The sequence below is a fragment of the Oratosquilla oratoria genome, chromosome 33 (assembly GCF_046742065.1).
Source record: "Oratosquilla oratoria isolate Oo_2021 chromosome 33, ASM4674206v1, whole genome shotgun sequence".
In the NCBI taxonomy this organism is placed as follows: Eukaryota; Metazoa; Arthropoda; class Malacostraca; order Stomatopoda; family Squillidae; genus Oratosquilla; species Oratosquilla oratoria.
This window is the reverse complement of record NC_134809.1, coordinates 3563986-3574307: the sequence shown is the minus strand read 5'-3', so window position 1 is coordinate 3574307 and position 10322 is coordinate 3563986. Positions and strand designations below refer to the sequence as shown.

Sequence of the window (10322 nt, the reverse complement as noted above, 5' to 3'; positions counted from 1 at the left end):
TTACTGATAATTACGCCGAGATCTTTTTCACTATCCACTTTTGTTAACGAATTTCCAAATAACTTGTAATCGTACTTACTGTTATTTTTACCTATGTGCATTACCTTGCATTTACTTGTGTTAAATTTCATTAGCCACTTTTCAGACCATTGCTGTAATTTATCTAAATCTTCTTGAATATCTAATTGGTTTGAGTGATCATTTGCCACTCCGCACAGTTTTGTATCATCAGCAAATTTGGAAACAGTAGATTTTAGTCCATGGTCTATATCATTTATATATACTATGAATAGAAGTGGCCCAAGAACGGAACCCTGAGGAACTCCACTTGCAACACTTTTCCATCCAGAAGTTTGTCCATTTAAAACAACTCTCTGTTTTCGATCATTCAACCAATTACTAGTCCAACCTAATAGGCTACCACTTATTCCATGCAAAGCTAATTTAGTAAGTAGTCTTTCGTGTGGGACGGTATCAAAAGCTTTTGCAAAGTCTAGATATATTAAATCTATATTGTTTCTTTTGTCATAATTCGAGATAACTGTGTTGTAGAATTCGAGTAAGTTAGTCACGCAAGAACGTTTCCGTCTGAAACCATGCTGGCTATCATTTATCAAACGGTTACTTTCTAAATGATGTTCGATAGCATCTCTGATGATAGTTTCCATTATTTTTCCTACGATTGAAGTCAAACTTATAGGCCTATAGTTATTTGGTTTCTTTTTGTCACCTTTTTTGAATATGGGAGTAACGTTAGCTAGCTTCCATTCTCTTGGGACATCTCCGGATATGATGGATTTCTTGAAAATAATTTCTAATGGAACAACAATCTCATTTTTCATTTCCTTTAAGATTCTTGGATGCCAACCGTCAGGCCCTGGTGTTTTATTAACTTTGAGTTTGTCTATACACCTTTTAATTTTTTCTTTTGTTATATTTACCGTACCGAGTGAATACGATCACGTGTTGGACTCGTGATCGACAGCTATTTCCCTCCTGAAAAGAGAGCTCAGAGTTCATATATGACCGATCTATGGGTAATGCTGTGACCTTACACGCACACGCACGCAACTCCCCGTCAACGAGAGTTGGAGTAACGACTCGCAGCCCAGCGATACTGAAATTATTTCAACCCTTGGCTGGATTTGAACCCGGACCGCCGTAGTGGTAGCCGGGAACTCTATCACTGCGCCACGAGTCGTGCATGTGTGCATGCATGTGTGTGTGTATGTGTGCGTGTGTGTGTGTGTATGTGTGCGCGTGTGTGTGTATGTGCAGGCAGTATATTTTCCTGAAGACATGCAATGTAGATTGGCATATTCTTTTCGATTGATTTTCTTACGTTTACTATCCTGCGTAAAATTTTTATCGGTTCCTTCACTATTGAAAGCAACGTTTCGTAAATTCCTGGTTCCATCTTTAGAGCTGTTGTAGCGAGGAGTTGGCGAGTCTTCTATACGCCTTGATAAAATGTCATGGGCCAGGCACTAGAGCAAGTTCCAGTTATCGGGATGAACTTGGAAAAATTGAATGAAACTGCCGAACTCAGACCTGCCGCTGCCGTTTCTCTTATGTATGCCGTTTAGTACGTAAAAAATATTATATGTATATATGCATATACATATTATACATATGGAACATACTCGTATACCCAAAATCCCTTTACCTCTCATAAGGTTAGTGGCGTAGTCAAAGCATACCCCCATCCCGCACTCGTCCAAAAACCCATTCCCTCGCCCATCAAAAAAGTCGTTCATTGTCCTTTACACCTTAGTTCTTCATGGACGAAGGGTCATCACCATTCTCCGCCACATTACTCGGGTCAGAAGCAATGCAGGAAGACACAGAACTTTTATAGCAGGGCCCGGCAGCCAAAGCCGGTTACTCCCCCACCCCCTGCGCGCTTTATTACATCACGGCCCTCCTACTTCATCAGTCACTCACAATTTTACAGAGTAGATTAGAAATACTCCCTTCAGGCCGCGTCATTTAATCCATTTACAACTCTCCACTTACACCTATCTTTTGCCCTCTCCCTCTCCTGCTCGATAGACATTGCTCTTGCATCCAATACCCCCTTGACCACGTCCATTCACCTCAGTCGCGGTTTTCCCCTCAAGTTTCCTCCATTCACCTCATTCGCAATTTTCCCCCAAGTTTCCTCCATTCTCCTCTGCCTTCTACACTCCCTTTGCTAGTCTTTCTTCATTTATTCCTTTCATGTGTCCAAACCATCTCAGCGCTTTTTGATCCACGCTGTCTACCTTTTCTTTTCCATCTCCACTATCCTCCTCACCTCCACATTTCTCACGCTATCCATCCTCGTAACCCCCATTATATTTCTGAAACAGTTCATTTAAGATATTTTTAGGGTCTTTCTTTTCATTCCTTCTTTTAAAGTTGAAGTCTCTGCTCCACATAGTGCCGTGGACATAATCACTCCTTTCTCTTTAGGTTCATTCCCAGAGTTCGAATTCTTATGATATTTTTGATTCTCCAAAGACACTTATTTGTTTTTCTCACTCTATAATTCACGTCCGCCTCCACGCCTCCATTCCCTGCCACATGCACCTCCAGATACTTACATTCCTCCACTCCCTCCAGCCTCTCACCCTTTAACCTGACCTCTAACCCATCGCCAGTTTTCTTCACTGATTGATCTGATATTCTTTGTTTTTATCTTGGACTCAAAGGGACCATGGGCAGAAATGTTGTTCGTTTTCATATTCCAAGAATTTCCATGAAGGTAACGCGAATATTGGAGTGAAGTAAAGATGTGAATTTTCTTCTACAATCTGGAGAGAAGTTTCTCTTTCCCACATTTCATGGGCAATTTGAATCCTATATTTTCCAGAGGATGATCTGGAACTTCCATGTATTGATCAATACAGAAATCTAACAATATATATTGAACGTTGAACTGTGTATATATATATACATATATATATATATATATGTATATATATATATATATATGTATATATATATATATATATGTATATATATATATGTATATATATATATATATATATATGATTATGTGTCTGTGTGCGCGCGTGTATGCAAATATACGCTCGCATATGTTTGTGTACATGCATGTGCGAGTGAAGTATGAGAATGTGAACACCTCGTCGCTAGCAAACTACAGTACCTAAAGAACATCGAAGCAATTAGGAAATGGAATGCAGATATAAAACCACAGGAAACTGTATCGAGACGATTTCCCTCGGGAGAGAAGGAAGACATTTCGTCCGGCGGACATTTCGCCCGCTGGACATTTCGCCCCCTGCGGATATTTTGCCCCCTATGGGAGTGATCTCACTCTCTGTAAAGGAGAAACTTCCTGCTTAGCTCTCCCAGAGGAGAAAACAGGACCTGTTCTTCCAAAACCCACCTCTCAGCCTCTCTCCCTCTCCCTCCCTCACCCCCTCCCTCGCCACCTCTTCCTCATTCCTCCCACACACCTTTCCACTCCTTCCCACGGGACTGAAGGCGTATTTAATTCAACTCCCTGCCATTGTGGGTTTGTTTGACTAAACTTTTCTCTTATTTTACTTTGTAATTTTTGTGGCCTTTTGTTATATCATAAAACCGGTAAGGCCTAGAGTTTTTTGAGAATAAAATCGTCTAGCCCGATAGGAGGTTAACAGAAATATTACTTTTAATCTTTAAAGGGGAATATATATATCTCCTCTGAAAATAATCATCTATAGGTAGGCAATAAAATCATGAAAGTGAAAACAGGTTTATAAATGTAATTTTGAGAAAAAAAATCTTTAATTTTCTAAAGACTTCACTAGTTACCGACGAATCTGGGAAATTTATTTGAAAATTTATTTGTCATTTGAATTATCGACATATATTGTGTCTTGCTTGCATTACATAAACATCGAATGTTTGAACCAAATGCACAGAAAATAATCGGAGGAAGCATATATGAAAATTGGCACCCAAATTTGTATAACGGAATCGTAGATGATATAAAAGATATTCTAGAAATTAAAATAGCTTTAGGAAAGACTAAAATCATTTCTAATTAAGATGGGCTATGATAAAGAAACTAGCCCTTGTAAATGGTGCATGTAATCTACGAAATCAGGACAGAGTTAACGTGAAGACATAAAAACAAGTGAACAGAGAACCATAAGATAAGAATACTTTGGTCCTCAATATAGGACGGGATATATATGTCGAAATTGGAAAAAGAAAGAAGAAAATGGCACCGGTCAAACTAAAGGTCACCAAAATAACAGCTACGAATTACAGTGTTAAAGCTTTTATTTATTTTTTGTTCCATGTCTGAAATACTGTTCAGAATTCTTTTTATTGCTATAATGTGTCTTCCTGGACATTGTATACAATATTGAAAATATATCTTATTTATTCATTTATTTATTAAAGTTAGGCCTTAATACCAAAGAGGAATATTGGAATGATCCTTAGGAGTCTTCAGAAAAGCAGCTCGAAAGTGAATAGTAATTAATGATTATTAATTGAGAATTAATATTGATAGTAACAATCAAAATAAGGATAGTGATAATAGTGATAATAATTATGATATTGATCATTTTGATGATCATATTAATAGTAATAACAATAATAATATTATTATTATTATTGTTATTATTATTATTATTATTATTGTTATTATTATTAATCGTAGTTTAATCTGGAACTATTAGACCCAAAAGAAGACATGAATTAATGATCTAGATTGCAAATAGGTAAATAGATAAACAAATAAATAAAGGAATAGAATAATAAAATAAATAGAATGAATAGATAAATATGTAAAAAAAAAAAAAAAAAAAATAGATGAATAGATATGTAAAAGGTGAAGCGTAATACTATTATCCCCGGGATTACAAATGTTCTTATCATTTCCAGTTAATTTGTGACAGAAAAAAAAAATCATACTAAATTCCAGTAAGAGAAAGAGAGAGAGAGAGAGAGAGAAAGAGAGAGAGAGAGAGAGAGAGAGAGAGAGAGAGAGAGAGAGAGAGAGAGAGAGAGAGAGACGGGAAGAAAGAAAGAACAAAAAAAGAAATATATTATATCTAATCTCTTGTCCGCTGTCAACACTCCACGCTCGCCATATTTTCCTCCTTTGTATAGTAGATCTGCCCGTGTAAAAACGTCGACTGTTGAGACGTTTTAGATTTTTATCAGGGTAACAATAACAAAGAACCTCTGTTATTTGCTGGAAATGGTTCACCACGTGAGTCTCATTATTCTACAGCTAGTTTAGATTTCTGCGATTGGAAGTAATTTGAAAACCCTAAAGATGTGCGTTTGTTTGTATTCATCAGAAATAGATAAATAAATAAATAAGTAGATAAATAAATGAATAGATAAATAATTAGACAACTGGTAAATAAACATAAAATATTGCATAAATAAACAAATAGATAAATGAATATATATATAAATGAATATATAATAGATGAATAGAACAGATAAATGAAATGAATTAATGAATGAATAGATAAATAAATGATAAATATAAACAAATAACTAAATAACGAATAAAACGTAAATAAGGAAAATAAATAAATAGATAATTAGATAAATAAAAAATAAATAGACAAACAAATAGGTAGAATAGCATGAACACTGCCATGTTGCAAGGATCTCAACTGAACAAATTTGTTTAAAAAAATCGAAACTGGAAAAAAGTAGCTGCTGTAACACTAATAGTTCTAAATAGTAGTATATAAAGTAAGGGTATGTGTACAAATAGTATTGATAACAGTAGCCGATGTTTGGTCGCCTCCCTGCCTGACTGTCTGGAACCAATGCTATAGCCCGGAGCGGGTCTCAGGAACCGAACTCAAGACCACCTGTTCATGAGTTCGACACTGTATTCTAACGGCTACCTCGCGGCTCTCTTATAATGATCCAAGAAATTACCTAATATTTCTCGTCTTTTGACTGACTATTCACCATATGCCGCCAGGTGATTGTATTAAATCCTATTTCCGTTTTACCCTTTTTGAGAAACTTAATCGATTTGTATTTTATTCTGTCTGATGTTTGACGATTTTGTTCAGCACAGAGGAAACCTTTACTCTGATGTCCATTATATTTTTGTACCCTAATCGACAAAAAAAAAAAAAAAAAAAAAAAAAAAAAAAAAAAAAAAAAAAAAAAAAAAAAAAAAAAAAAAAAAAAAAAAAAAAAAAAAAAAAAAAAAAAAATCTTGGCTCTGTATATGGCTTCCTGCACAAAATTTGATGCATTTAATGACTTTATTCTGGCTAGGCATTGAAGATTTTTTTTTTATTAATAGAGGAATGTAAGAGATTTATCCAATTTCGATTGAAATATTCCGACTAATATTCTACGGAATGTGATGTTTCTTTTGGCCCATTTAAGCATATAGTTCGTGTCAGAAGATTTCATTCATCTTTGAAGAACCTGATTGCCAAAAGTGGCCCTTTGAGGCCAAGAGTTCCCCAGGACCTGAAGAAAATCGTCTGGAGTATTGAGTTTACGTCACTGGACGTTGTGGAAAACCTGTTCAAAATTTTTATTTTGTTTATTTATTCATTTATAATATATTTATTTACATGTCTATTTATTTGTTTATTTATTTATTTCCTTATTTATCTATTTATTTATTTATTGTGATTTTTTGTGATGAAAAGAATTGTTGATTGAGCATCTCTTATCACGAAGATCAACATGGCCGACTACAAAGAACAAAGAACGAGGTGAAAGCACGCTTGTCAGACAAGGAAATGTTTCCCTTCAAAATACCTACATTCGATTTACTAGAACATACCTAATAAAAGATCATTAATAACATAATAATAAGACCATTCTAAATCTATTAAAGTCATTGTTAAGAATGGAGGATTTCACGTTCATTATATGAACAGCCAGAACAAAAAACAACCAACAGAAAACGGAACAGGATTTCTGCAATAACCAGTGATATAGAAATATGTCCATAAACCTCTTTCGAATAGGCCCCTCCAGTATCCAACATCTGGAATCTTATATGTAAATATGTCCACATATTTCATCATTCCAGTTGGAGAAGTAGAATACCTCAAAATCTACAAATCCTGGCTTCACAAACGAATATTGGAAGATTTCTTTCAACGTTACAAAGAGAGAGAGAGAGAGAGAGAGAGAGAGAGAGAGAGAGAGAGAGAGAGAGAGAGAGAGAGAGAAGTCCATAATCTCAATTGGTCGACGACTAAGATCACCAAGACGACAGCGGCCATTCAGTTCAATAGAAAAAGTAAAAATTTAATTATACTACAACTATTAATGTTGATATTAATAATTAATATAATAATGATAATAATAAGTGATAATAATGAAAATGAACTTAAACAAGTAAATGAATAGATAAATCTATGGGGAAGTCTATCATTATTTAATTTTGGACAATTCGTGAACATGGTGGATTCCAAACTATAATATTCGTTACCAACTTAATATGGCGTATCAAGCCTATTACCTCCATAAACAAATCTGGGATAATATTCCTAAACGTTGCATGGGCTAAAGACCCTAAATATTTATTTAATCTTTGAATATATATATATATTTTTACATATCATATTATTTACAATATCCTGTTGGGTGTTGCATTTTTGTTTTGCTATGGAGTCACCCCTCCCCAAGCTAAATAAAGTCTACAGAAACTACAGAGTGGATCAAAATCCTGGATCCATGGACAAACGATTTGAACGTTGGAAAACGTTCAAAGATCATGTCTTTATCCAATGCTCAAGTTTCTCAAAGTGAGCATTGTTTTAAGTTCTGTATTTAGATAGATACTTGCGTATGGACTCTGACTTTTGGTACATCCTGTGCATAAAACTCTGAGACACGCTCAAAAGACTTTCAGTCACTTTCATATTCTTAAATATCCAAATACAACGTTGTTGATATTCTGTATACTTTTCATATACAGCATTTGCAGTATAATATAGCTTCTTGCATATGAAATATAGTGACAAATACTAATAAATAAATAAATAATTGGATGATTAAAAGAATTGTTATACTTGACCGTAAGTTTCTTCGCCATGACGAAAGTGAAGAAGAATTGCAATACAAGACAAAGAAGAAGCTGACAAGCAGGAGACCTCTTGTTCCATACTGAGGTAGAACACGAGAAGAATAAAGAAGAGGAAGTGGAGGAGGGGAGGAAGGGATGAGTGGAAAATGACCTGGGATAACCTTCCATGACCTTGAAGACCCTTGTCCGACCGCTCTGTACCTCTCAGGAGAGTCTTCCGTCCTTCAAGAACTGAGGAAACTTCAAGTTTGCTCGTTAAGCCAACAGTCACACAACTCTTCCAGGGGTATAAATCCAAGGCAAGAATGGAGTTTCTGGCCTATCTTCCCCTGCCTACCTATGGACCCAATGCAACCACAGTAATACCCTGCGAAGATTTTGGAAAGAGTTTTTTCAGGTCTTCCGAAGGGATATTGAAGTTTCGAGTCTTCTGGATGACTCTTCCAGAGGTATAAATCCATAGCAAGAAAGGAGTTTCTGGCCTACCTTCTCCTGCCTACCTATGGACCCAATGTAACCACTGTAATACCCTGCGAGGATATTGGAAAGAGTTTTCTCAGGTCTTCAGAAGGGATATTGAAGTTTCGAGTCTTCTGGATGTCCTTCTACTCCCCTCCCCTTCTCCCAACTCCTCCCCTCCTTCTCCCAAAGGTCGAAGCGTCACTCTTGGACGCTTTGCAGTCAACTCTCGACGAGATGACGTCATAAGAACTCGACGATATGACGTCACAAGAAAGAAGGTTGTCCGTGTTTGACTTGACAGAGGATGGGAACCAAGAGGACTGAATTCTTGGTGGCCGTGCTTCCACTTCCATTGTTTTACGTATAATCCTTTTATTTCATCTTTAAAAACTATAAAGTCAACAATAAAAGAAAAAGTCACATGTTTGACACTTAGACTGAGACACAACATAAAAGTTTATTGCTACTGAAACTCTTACAAAGTCTAAACACATCAAGTATACATCTAAGCCCAACGCAAATACCGCACAAATATTACCATATAATTTCCTTAAGAAACTTAAGAAACACCTAAAACTTAAAAGACCTGAGTGTCTCTCACCTTGGGATTAGTCTGACGCAAGAGGGTCGAGACACACGGCGACTTCGGGGAGAACTTCGGGAGGAGAGAAGAGCTGGGAGAGGTCCTGACGCGGGTGCTACGGGCGACGGAGGTGATGTGCGAGTGAGGCAAGGAGGCCAGGTACGCTCCACGGCCCGGCCAACCCCACCCCTCTCCCGCTCCTCCTCCTCCTCCTCCTCCTCCTCCTCCTCCTCCTCCTCCTCCTCCTCCTCCTCCTCCTCCTCCTCCTCCTCCTCCTCCTCCTCCTCTTCCTCCTCCTCTTCCTCCTCCTCCTCCTCCTCATCTTCCTCCTCCTCCTCTTCCTCCTCATTCTCCTCCTACTCCTCCTACTCCTCATTCTTCTTCTGTCTCCTCCTCCTACTTCTCCTCCTCCTCCTACTTCTCCTCCTCCTCCTACTTCTCTTCTTCCTCCTACTTCTCCTCCTCCTACTTCTCCTCCTCCTCCTATTCCTCCCCTTTTCTTCTTTCTCCTCTTCCTCCTTCTCTCCGACTCTTCCTCTTCTTTTTCTTTTTCTGCCTCCTCCTTTTCCTCCTCCTCCTCCTCCTCCTTCTTCTTCTCTTCTTCCTCCTCCTCCTTATTCTCTTCTACCTGCTCCTCCTCCTCCTCCTCCTACACCTCATTCTCCTTATGTCTCCTCCTCCTCCTACTTCTCCTACTCCTCCTTCTCCTTCTCTGTCTCTCCTCCTATTTCTCCCATTCTCTTCTTTCTCTTCCTCCTTCTCCTCCCACTCCTCCTCCTTCTTCACCTCCTTTTCCTCCTCCTCTTCCTCCTCCTCACTCTCCTCCTCCTGCTCCTCCTTCTACTCCTCATTCTCCTGTCTCCTCCTCCTCCTCCTCCTCCTCCTCCTCCTCCTCCTGCCCCTCCTCCTTTTACTCCTCATTCTCCTTCTGTCTCCACCTCCTCCTACTCCTCCTCCTCAGCCTTCTCCTCCTCTGTCTCATCCTCCTATTCCTCCCCTACTCTTCTTTCTCCTTCTCCTCTTTCTTTATCTCCTCCTCCTCCTCGTCGTCCTGTTCTGTCTCCTCCTTCTCTTTCTTTATCTCCTCGTCCTCCTCTTCCTTCTCCTCCTCCTCTTCACCTCCTCCTCTTTCTCTGTCTCCTCTTTCTCCTTCTCTATCTCCTCCTCTTCCTCCTCCTCCTCCTCCTCTTTCTCCTCTTCCACCTCCTTCTCCTCCTCCTCCTCCTCCTCCTCCATATC

The 10322-nt window shown here is 38.1% G+C and overlaps 1 protein-coding gene across 1 annotated transcript in view; it reads right to left on the bottom strand.

Moving 5' to 3' along the window:
* spab (space blanket) overlaps positions 1–9221 on the bottom strand; it is a 188086-nt gene extending 178865 nt beyond the window's left edge. Inside the window, exon 1 of the mRNA XM_076172474.1 lies at positions 9102–9221. The gene's annotated coding sequence lies outside the window, so the exon portion shown is untranslated. The remainder of the gene's footprint in view (positions 1–9101) is intronic.
* Between the last annotated feature and the right edge of the window lie 1101 nt (positions 9222–10322).